The sequence below is a fragment of the Protopterus annectens genome, chromosome 2.part1 (genome assembly GCF_019279795.1).
Source record: "Protopterus annectens isolate FY-2018-M chromosome 2.part1, PAN1.0, whole genome shotgun sequence".
Lineage (NCBI taxonomy): Eukaryota > Metazoa > Chordata > Ceratodontiformes > Protopteridae > Protopterus > Protopterus annectens.
Genome location: NC_056729.1, coordinates 1,879,919,896 through 1,879,944,334, shown reverse-complemented (window position 1 = coordinate 1,879,944,334; position 24,439 = coordinate 1,879,919,896). Strand labels below are relative to the sequence as shown.

Below are 24,439 nucleotides of genomic sequence, written 5' to 3'. Positions count from 1 at the left end.
CTGCACATAAACTGAACTTCCTTCCAGTTACAGAAACAGATAAAAACCTCTCCTTGCCACCCTCCACATAAACGGAGCTTCCTTCCAGCTACAGAAACAGATAAAAACCTCTTCTTACCAGCCTGCACATAAACTGAGCTTTCTTCCAGTTACAGAAACAGATAAAAACCTCTCCTTACCACCCTCCACATAAATGGAACTTCCTTCCAGCTCTCCATATAAACATAAAAGGAGCATAGCCTTGGAGGAAACAGATAAAAACCTCTTCTTACCAGCCTGCACATAAACGGAGCTTCCTTCCAGTTACAGAAACAGATAAAAACCTCTCCTTACCACCCTCCACATAAACGGAACTTCCTTCCAGCTACAGAAACAGATAAAAACATATCCTTACCAGCCTGCACATAAATGGAGCTTTCTTCCACCTCTGCATATAAACATAAATGGAGCATAGCATTGGGGGGAAACAGATAAAAACCTCTCCTTACCAGGCTGCACATAAGCAGAGCTTCCTTCCAGTTACAGAAACAGATAAAAACCGCCCCTTACCACCCTCCACATAAACGGAGCTTCCTTCCAGCTACAGAAACAGATAAAAACCTCTCCTTACCAGCCTGCACATAAATGGAGCTTTCTTCCAGCTACAGAAACAGATAAAAAACTCTACTTACAAGCCTACCCATCAATGGAGCTTCCTTCCAGCTCTGCATATAAATATAAATGGAACATAGCCCTGGGAGAAACAGATAAAAACCTCTCCTTACCAGCCTGCACATAAACGGAGCTTCCTTCCAGCTACAGAAACAGATAAAAACCTCTCCTTACCACCCTCCACATAAATGGAGCTTCCTTCCATCTACAGAAAGAGACAAAAACCTTTCCTTACCAGCCTGCACATAAACGAAGCTTCCTTCCAGCTCTGAATATAAACATAAATGGAACATAGCCTTGGGGGAAACAGATAAAAACTTCTCCTTACTAGCCTGCATATAAACAGAGCTTCCTTCCAGCTACAGAAACAGATAAAAACCTCCCCTTACCAGCCTGCACATAAATGGAGCTTCCTTCCAGCTACATAAATGACGACAGAGCTTAATGCAGCAGCAGGCTTGATGTATTTCCACGCACTTTTCTATTTGAATTTACATTAGCGTGCAATGCACGAATGGGTCTGCCTATTGGTCTTACAGCTGTAAAAGTGGGGGATCCTCATTCCTCCTCGCTCTGTGGTTCCGGCACCTATAAACACATGCATAGTACTGCAGATTACAAAGAACACATGCTTAGTATTGGCATGTCCATGTTGACAGATTACATAGAACACATGCACAGTACTACAGATTACATAGAACACATGCACAGTACTGGCACATCCACAGTGACATATTACATAGAACACATGCACAGTACTGACATGTCCACAGTGACAGATTACACAGAACACATGCATAGTACTGCAGATTACACAGAACACATGCTCAGTATTGGCATGTCCATGGTGACAGATTGCATATAACACAAGCACAGTACTACAGATTACATAGAACACATGCACAGTACTGGCACATACACAGTGAAAGATTACAGAGAACACATGCACAGTACTGGCATGTCCACAGTGACAGATTACACAGAACACATGCATAGTACTGCAGATTACACAGGACACATATTCAGTATTGGCATGCCCATTGTGACAGATTACATAGAACACATGCACAACACTACAGATTACATAGAACACATGCACAGTACTGACATGTCAACAGTAACAGATTACAGAGAACAAAAGCATAGTACTGCAGGTTACACAGAACACATGCTCAGTATTGACATGTCCATGGTGACAGATTACATAAAACACATGCACAGTACTACAGATTACATAGAACATATGCGCAGTACTGGCACATAGACACAGACAGATTACATAGAGCACATGCACAGTACTGGCATGTCCACAGTGACAGACTACATAGAACACATACATAGTACAGCAGATTACACAGAACACATGCTCAATATTGGCATGTCCACGGTGACAGATTACATAAAACACATGCACAGTACTACAGATTACATAGAACACATGAACAGTACTGGCACATCCACACTGACAGATTACACAGAACACATGCACAGTACTGGCACATACACAGTGTCAGATTACATAGAACACACGCACAATACTGGGATGTCCAGAGTGGCAGATTACATAGGACACATGCAAAGTACTGGCACATCCATAGTTTCTTGCTTCCACAGAGTACATCCACAGTACTGGCACATCCATAGTGATAGATTACATAGAACACATTCACAGTACTGGCATGTCCGGAGTGACAGATTGCATAGAACACATTCACAGTATTGGCATGTCCACAGGGACATATTACATAGGACACATACTCAATGCTGGCATGTCCACACTGACAGATTACATAGAACACATTCACAATTCTGGTATGTCCACAGTGACAGATTACATAGAACATATGCACAATACTAGCATGTCCACAGTGACAGATTACATAGAACACATTCACAATTCTGGTATGTCCACAGTGACAGATTACATAGAACATATGCACAATACTAGCATGTCCACAGTGACAGATTACATAGGGCACATGCTCAATACTGGCATATCCACAGTGACAGACTACACTGAAGACATGCATAGTACGAGCATGTCCACAGTGACAGATTACATAGGACACATGCTCAATATTGGTAAGTCCACAGTGACAGATTACATAGCACACATGCAGAATACTGGAACACTCACTATGACAGATTACATAATACACATTACTGGCACATCCACACTGACAGATTTCAAAGAACACATGCTCAGTATTGACAAATCCACAGTGACATATTACACTGAATAGATTACATAGAACACATGTGCTGTACTGGCACATCCACAGTGACATATTACATAAAACAGATTACAAAGAGATGGTACTGACACATCCACAGTGACAGATTACATAGGGCACATGTTCAATACTGGTATGTCCACAGTGACAGATTACATAGGGCACATGCTCAATACTGGTATGTCCACAGTGACAGACTACACTGAACACATGCAGAGTACTAGCATGTCCACAGTGACAGATTACATAGGACACATGCTCAATACTGGTATGTCCACAGTGACAGACTACACTGAACACATGCAGAGTACTAGCATGTCCACAGTGACAGATTACATAGGACACATGCTCAATACTGGTAAGTCCACAGTGACAGATTACATAGCACACATGCATAATACTGGAACACTCACTATGACAGATTACATAATACAAATACACATCACTGGCACATCCACACTGACAGATTACAAAGAACACATGCTCAGTATTGATAAATCCACAGTGACATATTACATAAAACAGATTACACAGATATGGTACTGACACATCCACAGTGACAGATTATAAAGAACACATGCTCAGTATTGATAAATCCACAGTGACATATTTACACTGAACAGATTACATAGAACACATGCACAGTACTGGCACATCCACAGTGACATATTACATAAAACAGATTACGCAGAGATGGTACTGACACATCCACAGTGACAGATTACATAGAATACATGCCCTGTATTGCATGGTACTGGCACATCCACAATGACAGATTACATAGAACACCTGCTCAATAGTGACACATCCACAGTGACAGATTATATAGAACAGATTACATAGAACACATGTGCAGTACTGGCACATCCACAGTGAAAGATTACACAGAACACATGCACGGTACTGGCATGTCAACACTGACTGATGCAATCACAGCAATAAGCACTTTCTGCTTTTAATTTTAACCACCTTCTGATGATCATGTTCTATAAAAGGTTATAATCACTGGAAATTGCACAAGTGGACTTTTTCTTTGCTCAGTGTTAGCCTCAGAGCATCACTACAGCTTTCCTTCTGAAGTAATTTTACAGTGGAATTGTTTCTCTAACATAGTAGAGTGCTGTTATGTACAATATAGTTATTAAGTTCCTCTATAACTCACAAACTCAGTGTGCCACTCAACCACAGCCCATAAGGTATAACAACATACCCAACACTCTAGTCATAGGTGACTCTACAGTCAGGCACACTGATGTTCCACTCACCAGGCTAAACAAGGAGAAAGTTACTGTCGGCTGCCTGTCGGGTGCCAGGATCCGCCACATAATGCACACACTCAGGTCACGCTACAACAAGTACAAATATGACTCTGTCATTATCCTTGTTGGTGTGAATGACCTCAGATGTACCTCCCTGGACTATATGAAAAGAAACATGGAGAAGCTCTCCGATCTTGTAGCCCAGGCAGGTATGACCCTAGCCCTGAGTAGCATACTGCCATCACCCAGAATGATACCACAGTACAAGGACAAAATGACTGACTTCAACAATTGGCTAAGCTTCTGGTGTCATTCTAAGGGGATCCAGTATCTGTCTGCCTGGGATGACATGATCGACAGACCACGATGCTTTGCCAGAGATGGCCTGCACCTGTCGCCCTTGGGATTCTGGATACTGGCTAAAGCTCTTGCCACCCCTGTAGTGCCTTTTTTAGGCAAGGTTCAAATGACAAATTCACCACCGTAACAGGTATAAGTAAGTAAAATCTGAGGGTAATGCTACTCAATGCTAGAATTCTAAACCTCAAAATGCATTCACTCGAGGCACTCCTTAAAATGGAGAACATCGACATCTGTGCAGTGACAGAGACCTGGTTCAAGGCTCGAGAGAGCACCCCTGCATTACCAGGCTATAACTCATACCACACCTTTCAGCCACCTAATCTGGACCGAAACACTAAAGGCAGAGTCATGTCCATATTCACTAAAAATAGCCACACCTCCAGGCTAGTTGCTCAGCATAATGCATCCGAGATTATCCAAGTGCAACTAATTATGGGTAAGACCGCAATCCAAATTGTAACTTGCTACAGATCCGCCACCATGACCCATGGATTCCCACTCCTCATTTCTTGATACACTGGAAAATATTAGGGTACAACCCAACACCCTAATAATGGGCAATTTCAACTACCCCACCATTAACTGGCAAAACTACTCGTACCAACTCTTTTGTTCAACATTTTCTGGAATTCATAAATTCCAACGCCTTGGATCAATTTATCCACACACCACACCAGAGGTCAATTCCTCAATGGTCAGATCCAACTACAAGCTAATCACCCTAGACATTCACATCCTGCCCCACCCCCAATTAGGGAAACCACCGTAAAAAAATGTCTCCAAAGCCAACTTCACGCTTCTTAAGACAGAAGTGGCAAACTTCACAACACTCATGCAGATGGACAACAGAGGTACGACTGCTGAATCCTACACAAATGCACTTTATAAGCACTTACATGAGTGCATGAATCTTGCTATTCCTAACAGAACCAAGATGCTATCCTCCAAAAAAAGGAAGCCAATCTGGTGGTCCCCTGCCATAAACAAACTCTACAACAGAAGAAAGAAACTGTTGCAAAAAAGAGTAAAATCTCATGATTGGACAAACCCCCTGGTCAGCCTCAGTAAGAAGCTGAAATCCCTCATAAAATCCTCCAAAGCTAGTTACGAAAACAAAACTGCCACTGATTCTAAAGACAACCACAAAGCATTCTACAGCTATGTCAATAATCTCAATAGCAACACTCAGATCTGCTCTGAGTTACAGCACAATGGCACTAAATATACAGAACCACCTGATATTGCCAACATCCTGGCAGATAGGTTTAGTACTAACTTTACCCCCCTCTCACCCCCTAAAGGGCCCATCTCTATACCAGAAGAATGCAAAGTTCCTATAATCACGGCTGCACAAGTAAAAAACACACTCTCCAAAGCAAAGAACACAGCATCCATGGGACCTGACAACATCCTAGGCTGCATTCTGTATGAACTACAGAATGAACTGGCACCCCACCTAAGCACCATGTTCAATCATAGTCTCACCTCAGGCTTCATGCCCACTGAATAGCGCACAGTGACAGTTATCCCACTCCACAAAGGGGGAGCCCCCACAGACCCTGAGAACTACCGCCCCATTAGCCTAATGAACCTGGTCTGCAAGGCCAAGGAATGTATCATCATGAAACTTATAAACAAAGGCAATTGGTAATCTCCAAACTCTGGACGCCACCTAGTTCGGGTTTGTATAAGGCAGATCATGTCTCCTAAACCTGATAGACTTCTTTGAAGCCGTCACCAAAGCTATAGATGAGGGTAAGGTGGTTCACACAGCCTATCTAGATCTCGCCAAGGCTTTTGACACCATCCTCCACTCTGGAATTATAGATAAACTCACTAAAGTAGGTATAAATGCCTATGTCACAAGATGAGCTGCCAACTGGCTCATTGACATACCCCACACTGTGAAAGTAGCAGACTCCAAATCTGACTTCAGACCAGTGACAAGTGGAGTACCACAGGGTTCAGTCCTGTGTCCTCTCCTGTTTGGTATCTACTATTCTGAAGTACAGGCTAACACAGAAGGTCTTTGGCTAACAAAGTTTGCAGATGACTGCAAACTAGGAGTCATAATCGAAGCTCCTAATGATGTGGACATCCTACAAAAGGGCCTCACTGAGACTGATGCCTGGTGTCAAAGCTATGGCATCAAGCTCAATGCCAAAAAGTGCACTGTCATCCCCTGTGGTAAAAACTCTGTACCCATGAACTACAACATAGGTGTTAGTATACTTAACACGTAAGTGTGATAAGAGACCTTGGGACACAGGTGGACAGTAGTCTCTCATTTGATAATCACATTGCCACAGTAGTCAGGAAATCCTTCTACGTGGCACACCTCATCACAAAAGGTTTCTCATCCAGGAAAAAAGAGGTAATTGTTCCCCTCTACTCATCACTCATTAGACCCATTATAGAGTATGCCTTTTTGGTATGTATCTCACAAGACACCTACAACAACTGGAAAGGCCGCAGAAATACCTCACAAAGAGGATTACCAGCCTCAAGCAGATGCCCTACACAGACTGCCTCAAAAAACTCCAGCTTTACTCCATCGCATATCGCCTACTCAGAGGCGATCTCTGCCCAACATACAAAGCTATGTCAAACCCAGAGCTGTTGGACATGCTCCACTTAAAGAAATCCCAATCCCTCCGAGCTACACACTCTAGGGCCCTAATCCTTGTCACCACAATAAACAGAACATGCTGGAGGGATAGATTCCTGTCCCAGAGACTTTCCATACTCTGGAACAAACTACCTGTCTATATCAAACAAAGCTCCTCATTAGTACTCTTCAAGAAAAATCTTAATGATTGGATGGGAAATAGGAAATTCACCCCAGGGATCACCTCTGTGGCTCTGCTCAACAGGGGGCACAGGAAAATAATTTTCTTGGGTGGCGAAAGCCAGGGTACCTTTTTGGCTAGGCTTATATAGGCCCTAGGGCTATTGCTAAGTACCTACCTATGAACCTATATATTGTATGCTGTCAAGTAAAAATATGTAATATCAATAAATGTACATGTGGTCCAATATTCACTAATAGATTAGGAACAGAAATAAAACATTTAACACTACACAAATGTATATATAAAATAGGCACACACACGCACACGCACACACACACACACACACACACACACACACACACACACACACACACACACAAAAAACAAAGCTATTAACAACACCTGTACTACAGTTGTGCATAATTAAGCTGATGCATAAAATATATTGCTGTGCCTTACTGTCTGCAATTTGGCAGTGTATGATGTAAATACAGATGATATATATATATATATATATATATATATATATATATATATAGCTAGCAGTGGGTGTGTAAAACATTATCTCAAACAGTAAATCAGCTAAGTGTTTGATATGGAAGCACAGGGGTTAAGGGTGTGAGGTACTTATGAACTGTAGTCTATAGATCTGTGTTTGAGTCTACCAGTGTTCACTTCCTCCATTGCATGATTTTGCAAATGTCACTTAACCACACAGAAACTCCTACTTGTTAGTTAAAAAAGTGAAATTGATGAAAATGAATAAAGACCTCACTTAGAGTATGGATCATATGTCTCCTTGTAATGCTACATGTTGGTATATACTCTTCCCTTGTAAATTTGTTTGTTTGTGTCTTTCGGCTTTTCCCAGTTAGGGGTCGCCACAGCGGAACTCCAGTCCGCTAATGATTGGTAGTTGGTTTTTACGTGCCGAGTTACCGGCCCTGACGCACAACCTTCAACGAAGGTACGCCCATTCACGCATGTCTCCACACAGAAGACGCTCTAGCTGAGACTCGAACTGGACAGCTTTTTACTGTGAGGCAACAACGCTACCGCAGCACGACCACAGCGGGTATACTCTTCCCTTGTAAATAAGAGACTCAAAATCCATGTTTTTCTAGACTATAACTTCAGACTGCTTGAAAAGTTTTTCAAAAAAAAAAAAGAGTTTTGGAGAGGTAGTTTGCATTAAATCAACTGACTTGCTGCAGCCCTTTCATCTCTATAAAGACTTTATTAAATGAACCCAGAAAAATTAGTTTTCCATGACTTGTATCACAAGTATATCTGGATAAAGTGTACAATACTGCACGGCTTCTATCATGAATGTGAACTGTGGCCAGTTATGTACCCAACAAAAGGTGCATACAAGACAGGTCAGTATGTTGTGAATATAGTTTATTTATACGTTTCTTTATCCTACACAGTACTGGCACGTCCATGCATGCTGACTATCAGAACCTTCTGTACCTTTCCATGAAGATAGCTAGTTAGACTGCAGATGAAAAAAAAATGATGAGAAATCTGTACATAAACCTTAGTGCTGATACCTCACTTCCAGTCCCCACCCCCTGTATTTTGTTCTACAACTGCCTCATTTATATCATCATAACTTTCATTTATAACTGTATACTCCCATGTGAAGCAGTTTCATTGTGTTTCGGTGCTGAATTCCTGTTCATGGTTCTAATTATTATTCCATGGTGACTTTCCGAGTGGCGTTTGTTGACTAATTGGAATAGTCTCCCAAACCATTAGCCATCACACACAAAGTTAACTGCACACACTGTAACCATTAATAAATGTAGTTTGCTTACAAGTTTCATATAACCAGAAGTCTACATTACTAAATGCAGCTAGTTATCCTTTTTGTGTCTGAAAACCTGGCTAAATCAATCTGTTCCCACTTCTCTTTGTATGGGATTGAGACAGAGATGGATGACTCAACAAGGACACCCTAGGTGATGCAACAGGAACTGCTATGTGAATGAAAGGGTGGTAAATTACTAGAACATTCTAACTGAAGAGGAAGTGCAGTAGTTAGAAACAGTGAGAATGCATGGGAGAAATATATAATGGTCCCTATTAGTGGGTGGGATGAAAGAGAACTAGTATGCTGGTTAAATAAGATTATCCAATAAGTGAAAAAATATGCAGACCCAGTTGGCCAACATGCTACTGTTAATGAAGCCAACATAATGTGGTTGCACCTTCTTCACTCTTCACATAGACTTCTTGTGAAATAATTTCAGCTTCACCAAACAATTTTCCAGCTACTATGTTTTCTTAGATTTATCTTCTACAGGAAATGTACTGACTCTTCCTTAAACATTTATCTGGACTCATTTTCAGAACATTTTTTCATGTTTACTGTTTGAATGGCCCATAAATCTGTAATTCCTATCTCCATGATTAGTCACCCTCTGCAGCTTTAAACAGTTAAATACTGCACATTTCTGGAAATATCTTTGTTCCCAAAACTGGGGACCTGTTTTCAACTCATTTGAGGTATGTTCGGACTTTTAAAGCAGTGAAAACCCACAGAGATTCAGCCACATGAGCAGCTCAAGTCCAACCTAAGGAAGTTCTTTAAAATGAAATTCGCCCGGTATTACTCACATGAAACACCCAGGTTGGTTTGAGTTTCCTGGGTTGAAACTGGCCACCTTACACAATAAATGACTAACTTATAGAAATGATGAGCTAGTCACTTCCTAGCCTTAGATGAACTATTCCCTCTTCCCCAAAAAGGTACTTTCCACCAAACAAAGCTATGTGCCTAACATAGTCATACACTAATTAATACACTGCACCAACATCGCATGCCCCTTGCTGTTCTCTGAAATAATTTAGACTAAACTGTAAAAATGGGGTCTATTCATTCATATGGACCAGGTCATTATGACTGCATATCCCAGACTGACATCCACTGTAGACCAGTGATTGCAATCTTTTCCACCTTTCGCATCCTCACACAACTTTTTATCTCTGATAGTGAAACAAACCTATTGGTGGTTACAGGTATACTGCATCACCTGCAGTGATAGCTTAACAAAAGTAACCATTTTTAAAGGCTTCCTATACTCACCTTTAGCATGCATGACTCACTTGGGCAAAATGATCTGAGCTGGACTTTTATGAATATGTATGTATCTACAGGGTCCTGGTTTCAAGAATTGGCATGGCTGATCATTTCCCAATTCCTCTGCACCACATGCTCCAGAGACCTCATCCTCATTACTACAATCAACAGAATGTGCTGGAGGGACAGGTTCATAACCCAGAGACTGCCCATGCTATGGACTAGACTTCCCATACATGTCAAACAGAGCACCTCACTGGTCCTCTTCAAGAGAAATCTTGATGAGTGGATGGGAAATAGAAAATTCACCCCGGGGATCACTCCAGTGGCTTTACTTGACAGAGGCACTGGAAACTAAGGTCAGGTGGCACAATGCCAGGGTAATCCTATGGGCTAGGTTTGTAAAGGCTCCACGGCCATTAGCCTAATACACACCTATGAACCTATATTAGGATCGTTGGGGTCTATATGGCAGTATCGAATGGACTAAATAGCGAATGCTGTTTAGTCGATCCGATACTGTTGAAATGGCAAAATAGCGAAGTAACGGAACATCAAATTTTTTCCCAGGGAAGAAAATTGGGTGGGGCCATCTTCGGGACTTTGTCATTTCCTCCACTATAGTGCGATCTTGGAGTTGGTATATTTAAGTAGGGTGTGTGTGGGAGGCACAACCCCCCCCACTTAAATTTGTGTTTAAGTTTATTTATTTTTTGTACGGAGCAGCGATTTTTTTCCCTGGGAAAAAAATTGCTGTTCCATTTCTTTGATATTTTGTTGCTTCAATATTATCGGTGCGATAAAATAGTGTTCACTATTTACATCATACGATAATATGATACAGACGTGGCTTGATGAACCTGAATGACCAAGGGAGGGGGCTGCTTCACTTGTTACTATTTCTTACTGCCCTCCTGCCTTGCCTCTTTTCATAAGTATTTTGGTTCACTAGGAACTCTGTAATACCTGCTCATATCGGAAGACTCTGATATTCAAGTATCAAAGGGATCAGTACCAATTATCGCTATGAAAGGACACAGATAAACTTGCTCCCTTCTCAAACAAACTGCCAGGGTTACTGTAATAGAATAATTAAATGCAGAAGGCAAGTCAGACTTATCTGAAAGCCTTACTGTATTTCTCTGCTAAACAAAACTTCTGGAGTCAGATAATGCCCTTCTCTTGTTCTGGGTGTTGTACCCTCCCGGGTTGTGTGTTCCTAAGTGGTATCTGATTATTCGCAAGCTAACATGTTTACTCTCATCTCTGACAAACTTTCTACTGAAGGAAAGAAGGCCACTGACAAACTCATAAATGTTAGCCTCATGTGCATTACTGACATGAGAGCTGTAGTACAAAACAGCAGGAAAAAACACAATGCACATTGTAAATGATATCCTATCCAAACTACTCAAGTGGATATCATCTTGATGCAAACTCCATAACACGTATTTTCAATCTCTGTCTCTTTTCTGATGTGTTCTGTCTCTGATACATGGAAAGAAGCTTGGATAATTCCAGTTCTCATGAAACATGATTGCGATAATCTCTCTAATTATAAGCCTACAGCAGTATTAGGTGCATTTTTATCAACCATATTTTATTATTTGTCAATGAATTACATATGACAAGTAAACAAAAACATAAAACTAAAGCAAATGTAGAATGCAGTGAATAACACCAAAACTGAGGCTGTTTTTGCTTCAGTGCCATACATGGAAATGCAGATACAAATGATACAAATAGAAATGCATAACAACTTTCATAGAATAACAAGTGCAGTGAACAATTGGGGCAAGGGTCAATGACCATATAAGCGAGGTACAGGAAGCAATAGCTCACCATCGGGAAGAAGTAGTCTTTGGCTTCCCAAAGGAGGGCATCAATTAATTTGGACAGGAGTACATTATTTAAACCAGCCAATCACATAATGCAGCTTATTAAAACTGTGACATAGATCAGAGAAATTAGCTGTGACCCTTAAGAATTTCTGTGATTATTTCATGAAGATGAACAGTGTCTAATGAAAAAGCATTGCAATTTAAGACAGATTTTTTCTCTACTCATCCAATGCCTAGTGCTTGGTCATGAAAAACCTAACCCAAGCTGAAGTTATAAAAATTAAACAATATTTTTCCAGTTGAATGATATGGAATAGATACAACAACCAAACATTTTATGCCATTTGTAATCATTTTATATTTCATAATCAAGAACTTCTAACAGGAAAGACCATACAGGCTGAAGGCATTTGTAGTCCACAAAAACATGAAAGACATCTGTTATTAAATCTTTCCCACATAATTCATAGTTGAATGTTGAAATTTTACCCATTACAGCTAGCTTGTGCAGAATCAATTAGGTACTTTTGTAGAAGAATGAATTGTTACATTTAGAATAAGGTAAGTGTTTTGAATGGTCTGTTCTAAATTATTTCCAAGTCTGGAAATAATTTTGGATCACCAAATACAAAAGAAATGTCAAAACCAGAAATTCTATAATGGACTTGTACTAGTGCACAATCAAATTTAACTACATATACTACTGTTAAGATATAAAAAAATAATAAGCATATTGTAATAAATGACGATTGATGTTGTCACTGTCCTTTATTTTATTCATTACATTTACTAAACAGGAACATCTAGATGGCAAGTTTAATTTTCACTGCAGTCCCAGAGAGAAAATCTCTTTTACACTATAATGATTTGTTCCTTAAATATTACCATTTCGCAAATAGGTTACTGATTAGCAAAAATGCTGCTGCATCTATCTGTAAATATGACCTATGGTTCTACAACACAGTTATATGTCTAAGTAAAGCCCTACTAATGTCAGTGCTTAAACAAAAGTTGTATTCTGTGAATGTAACTGGAGTTTTTTACCAAATGTCCCCTGTATATGTGCACCATCCCCAGTATGACCAAACCACTTATTGAAGAGTAACATGTAATTACATAAATCTTACTGTTCAGATGTTGGACTGCAGGTGCCAACTAAAATGTCTTCCAACTAATGATAGATGTGAACATAGAGGTTATATTATCAGAAAAGTGAGATCTGATGGTATGTGATAACTAAGGGGGATTTCTTTCCACAGTATACAATTTATACTAGCTATAAGCCATAAACTGTGAAAAAGGAAATAAAAAATCCTTACCACTCTTTACTTGTCAAGAACGATTTCCCAAAGGTCATTCTTAGATGCCAGCTGAAAAGGAAGATTTTTGGAAGAAGTGTCAGGTTTATGCAGTCTTGTTTCTGATCACTGCTGTACTGACCTCTGCATTCAGGTCCTACCTACAACTCACAGCCTGTACTGATGCTTTCTCATTCCTTTCAGCAAGATCACTACTAACTCAGGAAATGTACAAACAAAATAACCACGAAAGGAAACTGATGTGTTTTTTCTACCTTCCTAATAACAGTAACACTTGAACAGACTACTCTCACTACAGAGTGCATTTTGTAATCACCAGCAGAAATACAAATTATAATAACTGAAATTATCTGCAGCTTATTCATGATTCCCACAACTTCATAGCTGCTCTTTGTGGATGTTAAACTACAACCTCATTCAAATTCTGAGAAAGGCTAAGTAAAAAGCCTGAGATGAGTGCTAAAACCTAGTTTGAAAAGAAAAGACTGAAATGGGAGGTTATTAATGAGATAGCTGAAACAACTATCACTGTGCTTCTCTTTCTTTTTGTTGCTTTCATCCGTGCCAGAGAGAGAGAGACAAATAAACAGACTTGGGCACTGTATGCCACATTTGCTCATAAGAGCAATAGGTAACTGAAGATACTGATTTCCCAATTTACTATTAACAACATTGATGAATCCAAAATGTGTACTGTATGAATATTGGAAAAAATGTAATGTTCATGGACTTTTGCCTTTTAAGGCCAGCTAACTCATTCACAGTTATTAACTACTTATAATACTTATAATATCGTCAGCTTGCATTATGGTGGGCTGAATTCAAATAACTTTACATTAAGTGAATTTACACGGCAAGTGGCCATATGTAGGGTGTGTGTGATTCAGAAAGACAGCATAATTAATTAAACAGTGGTTAACAGCAATATTAAAATGAGCATATCCAAGTATGCTAATGAGGGAAAACAAAATCATGGAGCAATTCATAAATGCCTCAGTGGTGCACAACCTGATTGAATGTTCCCGTGAATTGATAAAAAATGTTAGGGATAATTTACTCTTGCAGTCAATACACCTTCCCAAAACATGTAAATGTATTTTCTAATGTATTTAATATTAGGGTGAACACTGTGCAATGGAATGCAAAACTGAAGGCACATGGAATGAAACTGAGCACAGGTAAGACAGTTTTAATGGCAGCAAATTGGGGAAGCAGACGAAACTCGAAATGAGATAGAAGCGAAAATAGTACAACAGGTTAAAGTCTTCAAGTATCTGTGAGGGATGGTTGAGGAGAAGGGAAGTCTGAATGAGGAGGTCAAAGAAAGAATCAGATGGACTGAAGCCAACTGGCATAGAAATTCAGGAGTAGTATATAACAGGCGAATGCCAAAGAAGCTGAAAATTAAGGTGTACATAACAGTAGTGCGACCAGTTCTACTGTACGGTACAGAATCCTGGGCAGTAAAGGCAGAGCAGATGAGGAAGCTAGAGGTGATGGAGATGAAATAAAATGAGGACATTAGAGCAAAAGCAAAAGTAGCTCCAATTGCAGAAGAGGTAAAAAAAAAAAAAGATTACACTAGTTCAGGCACATGTGCAGAAAAGCAGAAGACAATCTGGTGAAGATTTGGGACAGACAGAAAGAAGGTAAGAAGAAATAAGGTCATCCAGCAAACAGGTGGATAGATTGGGTGAGAGAAGATCTGCGACAGTCAGGCATGAGTGCCAAAGAAGGCAAGAGAGTATCATTAAATAGCGAGAGATGGCAAAAGTTGATCTTGACACCCCAACTTCATGCAGAAAATGGGAAAGGGGAGGGTGGATGATGATGATGATAAATACTGGCTAAAACTTTATCCTTCCCATGCAGCCTTTTTTATGCAATGCCAAAATCACAAACTTGTTGACATAGCAAAATCAACTCAACTGACCCTCAAGGTGTTACTCATACATCGCTCCCAGGTTGCCCCTGAAAAGGGATTATGTGTGTCTAGTGGGCCTACCTGCATAGCAAATGTGTATTATTATTATTATTAGTATCATTATTATTGTAACACCTGGCATTCCTCTGGAACATCATGCTTTTGTAGAAAATGGATTTTGAATACTACAAAATCCTTCTCAAATGTCGCAATGTAGTAATTCTTTTAATGTATTGTTTTGTCTGAATATATTTGTTAGCTTAATTCTGTTTGTTGACAGGGAGAGGACACTAATCTCTCTGGACCGTTTTCAGGTTCAGAGTTGATAATTAGATTGTTTTCTGATAGCTGTTCTTCCCGTAGTTCAAGTTTAATCTTGAAAGTAGAAATACTGTTGAAAAGCTCTGTCACCTGTAGGTTTTGCCCTTGTACCTTTGTGCTGAGTCCAGTCAGGTGTTTCATAATATCAACCATAAAAGCAAGATCTTTTCGAAATCCATTGTCTTGTAATTCTGATACAGGCTTTCCTGTCTTGTCCATAAACAGTTGGATGTCAGTGCACAGTTGTCAAAAGTATTTTGGAACAGTCCTTTAACTTAGCCCATGAACATCAATGAGATATTTCCAAAAGGGAGATTTGAGTTTCTTGAGGTTCATTTGTTCATATAAAATTAACAGTATTTATTACTACATCCATAACATTAGTCATGTTCAGTGCTTTGATGTACAAGAAGTGAAATGTAATGCAAATTATGAAATTATTGTTGCACATTTAGATGAAGCAGTTTTTCCTTCAGATTTTTTGCTGCCTAGCTTTACTACTAATCAATTGCAATGGTCCATCTGTAGCCAGACATACATCTTGCTTCCACTCCACAGCCCATCTGTCAAAAGCTTCCACTGAGCTGTTAAGTAGGTCATCACCTGCAGTAGCACTTTCACTGGAAACAATTCAACAAACTCATTTCTTAGATACATAACTTTATCCACAACCCAAATGAAAATTGCAAGCTGAGCCACATTAGTTGTATCCTGATTTCATCAACTGCCAGTAAAAAAGTAACAAGAAACTTGGATTTGTCAGAAAAATGTTAACATCATGTGATAAAGCAATTTGTTCTGCGATGTGTGTTTCTTGAAGGAATTATAAAGTCTTGCTGCTTATCTGGATATATAAATTCTGTACTCATTACCATGCAATGTTTTAACAGTTCTCCATCAGAAAATGGTTTTGATTCCATTGCTAGCTGGTGAGCTATCATACAGCTTGTCTTAATTGCAACTTCACTGACATGACAGATGCTTACAGACAATGACTGCTGTTCTTTCAAGGTTTTTTTGGTAGCATAACTGTGTCATATACATTCCCAATGCATTGATCAAAAATGTTGTTGTGATTAGTTTAACGACATCTGTAAGCTTTATATCAAACATGCTGAATGTCCTCCATTCACTTCATTAAACAGTTATAAATGTTGCACTTTTCTAGAAATTCATTGCACTTTTAGCCACCATTCTCCTCTTCACTAACGTCTCCTTTAAGTTTTCCCTTTGCTTAAATGTAGCATTTTTAAATTAATGGTAAAGAGTAAGTAAGACCAATAAACTTCAATATTAAATAATACATGTCTTATTTATCTGATTGTTAGCTGTTTTCTTTAAATAAGGAAGTTGCAATGTCAAACTGAAAAGTCATGTGGTCTGCAGCATGCAGGAACTTTTCTGTGCTAGTGTGGTAAGTTTCACAAAACAAGTAACTTATCTGTTTGCAGAAAAATATTCCACAACATCTAAATGAACATGGACCCAAAATGAAAAACTGAATTCCTATCCAAACACAAAATAAAATGAAAGTTAATGTATTTGAACTGGCATCTACCAATTTCTTTGTGCTAGTCAAATCTAGTAAAAAAATGACAGACTCAAATAGTTCTTCTGTTTATATGTACACACATATGGTATTAATATTAACTGTTAAGGTAAATATTTTGTCCCTTTCAGAAAAGCAAATGTATTTCTTCTATCAACAATTTTTGACTCACTCCACTATTTTCTCAGATATAAAATTTCTGAACACCACAAATTTACTTTGCCTATGTTTACAGCACACACAGAACTTCACTTTCACTAATTTATAATAAATAGAGTAAACTACCTAGCACAATATCTTTCATTCAGGAGAAAACCTTTCATAACTCATAACCTGTCCAAAATAACAGTGCTAGCATTTTTTTCTAAAACTGCAAAACAGAAAATCAACTAAAAGTAATAGCACAAACAATCACAAGTTTGTTAGTGAGCCTGGAAGAGAGTCAATCATCAGTCACTTTGTTACACACAGACATGTAGAATTTTGATTAAAATACTGCTCCTTAGGGCAAGACAGCATTAAGGGAAGCCTGTACTGTACAAAAATAGATGGTTTGCTTAAATTTCACTTACATTTATGTGTCTTATCTCATAGACCAAATAACTAGCTACTGCATGGCAGCTATATGTTTGGCTCTCCTGACAGATCATTTGGTGACATCTAATTAACTTGTGTTTATTAACAGGCTGGTTCATGGACCCTTCTCAGACATGATCTTGGTACAGAAGCATAAGATAATATTGTGTCTTTCGGCTTTTCCCTGGTTAGGGGTTGCCACAGCAGAACTCCCGTCCACTAATGATTGGTAGTGGATTTTTACTTACTGGGTTACCAGCCCTGACGCACAACCTTCAATGAAGGCACGCCCCATTCATGTATGCCTCCACACAGAAGATGCTCTAGCTGAGAATCGAACGGGACGTCTTCCTATGAGGCGACAATGCTACCGCAGCACCACCACCGCAGTAAGCATAAGATAATATGAGTAAGCATAAGATAATATACACATACATAACACAAAATAAATAAAACACACTGAAGTACAAAGCCAAAAGCACATACAAAATGGTGCAACTTAAATGGAAAATGCACATACAAGTGCAAAGGCACTGATAATAGAAATGTGATAAACAGCCTCAGTCCAATAGAAGGAGTACTTACAAGCAAGGAAGTGCACTTACCCACTTTACACAATGATCTGAATCTCGTAGTGGAACTTGTCCCTGGTATAACGGGGCAAATAGAAGGGCATAATCATGTATGTGGAACTTCACAAAGCATATTCAATGAATAAATATTTGTTTATGACAGACTCAAGACATTCTTATTGTGGGTTATGGCTATAGTAGACAGGAAAGAAAGGATCCCATGGTATTAGTAGTAAGAAGAGAGAGAGGTTGTAAGAAATATAGCAGTATATAATGCGGAACAATTGTACAGACGTTAGAGGCTGAGGAGTGAAAACAGAAGAGAAAGGGCAACAAGGTTCTAGGGTAGTTTAGTGGCTATCTACAGAGCTTTATGTACTTATTTACATAGTTGTTGACATCAGTTTGATCTAGGAAGTTTTCCTTAGCTGGGAAGAAGCATTACTGTGTATACTCTGTTTTGTAAGAATATCCTTAGTCCAGATCACAGCCGCTCTTGCAGCTTTCTTTTTACTCAAATATTTTTATTAAATTAAAAAAAAAGTTATAATGCTTTTGTGGCTTTCTTCTAAATAGTTACATAGCTTGTATTTAGAAGCCTTGTAATCAGTAGCTTATGCTATTTATTGGGCAAGGCTGTTCCAGTTAGCAGGAAGAAATTTTCTCTAAGGGTCAGACTGAAAGAAGGCCTCACCAGTGTAAGGGCATTGTTGTCTTAGTTTTGTAATGAGTAATTTGAGTATTTTACTTACAGTTTAGAGCCAATGGAGGGGCAGTATTGTTTAAAGAAGATTAGATAATAAGAGACTGGATGTAGCTGTAGTCTAGACCTAGTAGATAAGGAGTTAGATTTTTGGAATAAGATACAGTCATGCTCATATCAAGGGACAAGATGTATAGTCTGCACATTGCATTGATAGTGGTTTGTATTAGTTTGGTGATATGAGTAGAGTTTAGGCTGAGTATGGGTAGAGCATGTTCTAATTTAGGAATTGGTAAGTTCTAAACTAATGCTCTTGTCCCTTCCAGGGTGAGGTTGTGAGAAGTAGAAAAGGCTGCTTTAAGCTGGGCAATAACCTTTTCATTATATTTTTCATGTGAATCCTTAGGGAAATAATGGTGTTAAATACAAGACCTAAATATTTATACTGTTGGACAGTATTTATGGGAGCATTGGGGGGGGGGGGGGTGAATACAAAAGAATTAAACTTTATTTGATACCCTGAAAGCTGTGACAGCAGTTTTACTGTTACATATTATTAGCAGGTGTTTAGGTATTCATATGAAGACAGAGATGAAGTCTTTTTTGCAGTACTTGTAATTCTGAGGTTTGTGTCCTGTTTTGTGCAGTATAATATATATTATACCATGACCCCCCCCAAAACGTGCACGCTGATTGGCCAGCGTGCCCGTTGTAAATCGAGTTATACTAATGGAAAAAGGTCCGGTCGCCCGGACTTTTTTCCATTAGTATAACTCATTTTTTTAAAACACTGTCTCGCTATGTTAAATGGGTTTAACATAGCGAGACAGCTTTAAAATAAGCAACGGAGATCTCCGTTGCTTATTTTAAAGCTGTCTTGCTATATTAAACCCATTTAACATAGCGAGACAGTGTTTTAAAAACAACGGAGAAAGCAAGATCTCCGTTGCTTTTTAGTTCGCTATGTTAAATGAGTTTAACATAGCGAGACAGTTTAAAATAAGCAACGGACATCTCCGTTGCTTATTTTAAAACTGTCTCGCTATGTTAAACTCATTTAACATAGCGAAACACTAAAAAAAAGCAACGGAGATCTTGCTTTCTCCATTGCTTTTGCCCACAAATCAGAACTGCCGCGGATGCCAGACATCTGCGGAAGGGCAGCAAACAGGCATTATACTATGCCATTATTTAAGAAAAGTAATAGTTTCTTTTCTTAAATAATGTCATGGTATAATAGCAATAACCCACTTCTGGGTGTGGGTAATGCTAAATTTACCCACGGTTGGCTTTGTTTGGTCCCTCGGGCTTCGCCCTCGGGACCAAACCACGCCAACCGTGGGTAAATTTAGCATTACCCACACCCAGGCGTGGGTTATTGCTATAATATAATTTGTGTATAGGATGGTATTTCTTCAGGGTATCGTCACATTAATCTCATTTAAAAAAGATGGAGAATAAGATTGGAACAAGGACTGATTCTTTCAGAATCCCTGCAGTAAACTGGCCTTTGGTCAGGGTTAGATTGCCTCTTTTGACTTTAATAGTTCTGTAGTGCATGGATTGCACTGATTAAGCTCTGATATTCAGAAAAAGACGAATCATTTAAGTACCAGAATAGTGTATGACCCAATCTTAACAAAAGTTAAGCATCCCCTGCAAACGTTGTTAAAGTTGGGTTCCACACTAGGCAGTAAAATTTGTTAGTACTCACTAGTAAATGACAACGACAGAACAAAACACTTGTTTCTGCCTGCTGTCTGTAGCCTTAACATGCCCCTAACTTCCTCAAAAAAAATTACGACAGTTACTAGAATAAAAGGGTGTGTGTTGGCCTTCATAATCTGAAGAATGCAAACAAATGCTAAAACTCAAATGTATGTGATTATTTAGTGACTTCAACCCTCAGTGGTTTGCCCAAAAACACAAATTTTATGAACAGACCAAAAATATGAAGCATTAATCTGGATGTCCTGTGAAAATCTAGATAATTGAGAGATGCAGAGGTAACTGTAAATGTAACAGACTACGTTACACTACCTCTCTGCCAGCACTCCTTAAGTGTTTTACAGCTTTGAAAGCCAGGAAAACACTTAACTTTTTCTCCTTTAACTAGTAGTACATGGAGCAGAATAAAGCTTCATTCACCATAAAGAATTATGATTGTCACTGATCATACCCACTTATTATGTGTTCTCGACATGGATGCTAAGATTGTGAACGTCTTGTCATCCACGTCTCAAACACATAATGAGTGGGTTATGACTGGCGACCTGATTATAATCCTCTATATTACACAAGTAATTCCTGAACCAGAAATTACATTTGAACGAAAACTAAGAAAACCCAGCTTTTGTAGGAAGGTACTGTGGTTTACATTCTCATTGGCCCTGGTATGATCTATAAATATGGGTCTGGATAGATGATCCCTTTCCTTTGTTGAGATAATTTTATAAGTAACAGTACAAATGGTGGTCAGGCTGTTATGGCTGTTTCTGAACCCATGCTGTGATTCTTTTATAAGCCTTTATTTCCTGAGGTGTTCTAACAGTTGGATGTAAAGGAGGTAAGAACCTCAAGGGCCACTGTTAGAGTAGTTCAGGAGTTGAAAGTCTATTAGAGAAGGCTTGGTAGATCAAATCTTATTAATAAATGGTCCAGATAGCCAAATGGTTCCACTGCCAAAATGGATGCTTACATATCCAAGGTGAAGAACAAGTCCACAGGATGACTTTTTCATACACCAGGGAAGTAAAAACTTTTGTAAAACCCACTTAAAAGGCATCTGCTAATTCCATTCCAAAATCTGATAATTTTTCATTGCTCCAGGGACTGGAATCACTGAGAACCTGTCAAGTTTGGGACTCCAAAACCCTTCTGAAGCATGAAGCTTACCTACATAGCGTGCTAATATATTAATGTGTATCATTCACTAGAGATTAACAGCATATACATTGCAGGTTTAAACCTCATCAGAGTTTATTACTTAGATGCACAAACAGAAAGCAAGTGACTTATATGGGTCTATATGACAGGATTGCCTCATTATAACATTGACTTTAAAAAATATAGAGACAAAATTGTCGACCATTCACATTTTTGATCTCTACTACTGTCAACGATCATAATGACAAAACAAAAACCTTCCCTATGTAGCCAAGGTCATAGATCAGGAAGCTTATCCCAAGATGGTGAAAGTGACAAGCCACATACAAGGATTTATTGGTACCATTTACACTACATCAACTTCCCAAAAAGGTAAGGAGGCACTCATAATAGAGGGCTACATCTACAAACTTGAGGAAAAACAGTAAATGTAGAACGTAGCAGGCTTGCCAACTAACGGAGGAGTGTAAGGGACACATACTTACAGAAACAACAGATGACTGGAAAGAATTAAAGAACTATACACCACATCACTACTACAATGACCCTTCAGAAGTAGACAGGTATGAAGCCTGCTTTTATCTGAAATAAACAGCAGCTTTGACAAGGGAAACAACTTGCCTATTAGTCGACCTTGTGGTAGCTAGCATATCCTGAGAATTTAGTGCATCCTTGCCTAGTAGAAAAACTGTGCTACAATAGGTGAATAGCGTGTGTAGGAAGCATCTGATAAAAAGTGCTGGTTGGGGAGTATTTCTAAATAGTATAGCTGTAGCAAAGTTCCTACTGAAATGTGGTTACTTATATGCTCCCATGTACTCAAGTCATTGTGTTATCAACAAAAGATAACCTCAAGAATCTAAGCCAGGAAACAGTATGAATACCGGATGGGATATTCCTGACAAAGGGCACTGTGTGTGGGCACCTGAACGGTATTCATGGATTTGATCATTACTGCGGTACATCTAAAACAATGCCTCTAGACTACTGTTTAATATCTAAAACGTCTTTAAAGGCCTACAACTTTTTTATGGCAGTGCATGCTTGAACTGCTGTGCAGTGTAAATTGGATGCTTAGAGTGAAATATGTCCAATGCAATTTTGAAATCACTACCATGAACAGCGTAACTGGCAACATCAAGGGAGCCATATCTAAGGGATGCTTATTTCATTTCAGCCAGAACATGTGATGTAAAGTACAAACATTAGGATTATCGCCATTATATGGCAAAAATGTACAATTTCAGTAGGCTGGCAGGAAACTGAACTTTACCTTTCTTGCAAGAAAAAGTCAGTGGTACTTTTACTGAACTGTTTGACACTTTCTCTCCAAGAAGATTTATAAACAAGACGACTACTGCAACAAGATTTCCACCTTTATTTTCCATTTCCTTTTGGAATATATCCATTCTGAATGAGTTATTTCTACCATACACACATAACTCTGTAGAGATGTGGCACACGCTGTTCTGCTGCTTACTAGGGACAAAAATACCAGACTTTACATCTCTGATATTACAGAGTGGAGGAGATGCAGACTAGAATGTGTGCAGGCACAACACCCTCACAAAGAAAAGGAAAGTTAAGGAAAGAACTCCTCCATTCAACCAGGTACTGCAGCATAAAGCTGAATATTCCACTCAGGATTTCTTTAACACAGTTAACATGCTTTTAAAAATGTGAGTAATGGCATGCACCCAATGTAACAACATCTAATTGTTTTGTCAAATATGTGTTCTTTAACTATTTTATTTGCTTGTTTTAGCCTTTCTGTGATGCACAGAGAAATGTTTGATTTTCTGCATTAATTTGGATTTGGAAGTGCTATATATCTGAAATGAGTCACCTGCACTCTTGCTTTACTTTTTTTCAGTTATACTCATAGGAGAGTTTTTATTTGGTGACATGGGTATAGATTTCATACTTAGTGCCACGATCACTTCTGCTTTTTTCGACATAATGACAGTCGATAATAGCAGAGCTTGAAATGTGAACAGCTGACAATTTGGTCTCAATGTTTTTGAAGTCGTCATTATGGTAAATTGACATTGTCATATAGATCCATTTAACCTGGATTTGAAACTTGGTTATTTGATTCAGGTGTCCAATATTTTGCTGGTTTTCAGTTTTAAGCTTTCTATATATGGTCATTCTATGTACACAGTCTCATGATCAGAACTACAACTTTGTTGTAGTCTGCACTGCACTCAAGATAAGATGATAAACCTAGTAAGGAAGGAGCATGATTTAGCCTCATCTTAAATTTCCTTACTATGGGTTTATTTTTGGTGATCCCGCAAATGTATTTCTCCTAAGACTAGACCCTCTGTGTATGTGCCACTGAGCACATATTCTAAGTTCTAC

At 38.9% G+C, this 24,439-nt stretch overlaps 2 protein-coding genes across 2 annotated transcripts in view; one reads left to right on the top strand and one right to left on the bottom strand.

Annotated features, from left to right (window-relative positions):
• Positions 1–13,665, bottom strand: part of LOC122794678 (P2Y purinoceptor 14-like) — a 59,551-nt gene extending 45,886 nt beyond the window's left edge. The window contains exon 1 of the mRNA XM_044063307.1: positions 13,545–13,665. The gene's annotated coding sequence lies outside the window, so the exon portion shown is untranslated. The remainder of the gene's footprint in view (positions 1–13,544) is intronic.
• The window catches only part of LOC122794677 (disintegrin and metalloproteinase domain-containing protein 33-like), a 2,280,125-nt gene that overhangs the window by 1,084,557 nt on the left and 1,171,129 nt on the right, over positions 1–24,439 (top strand). The window lies entirely within an intron of this gene.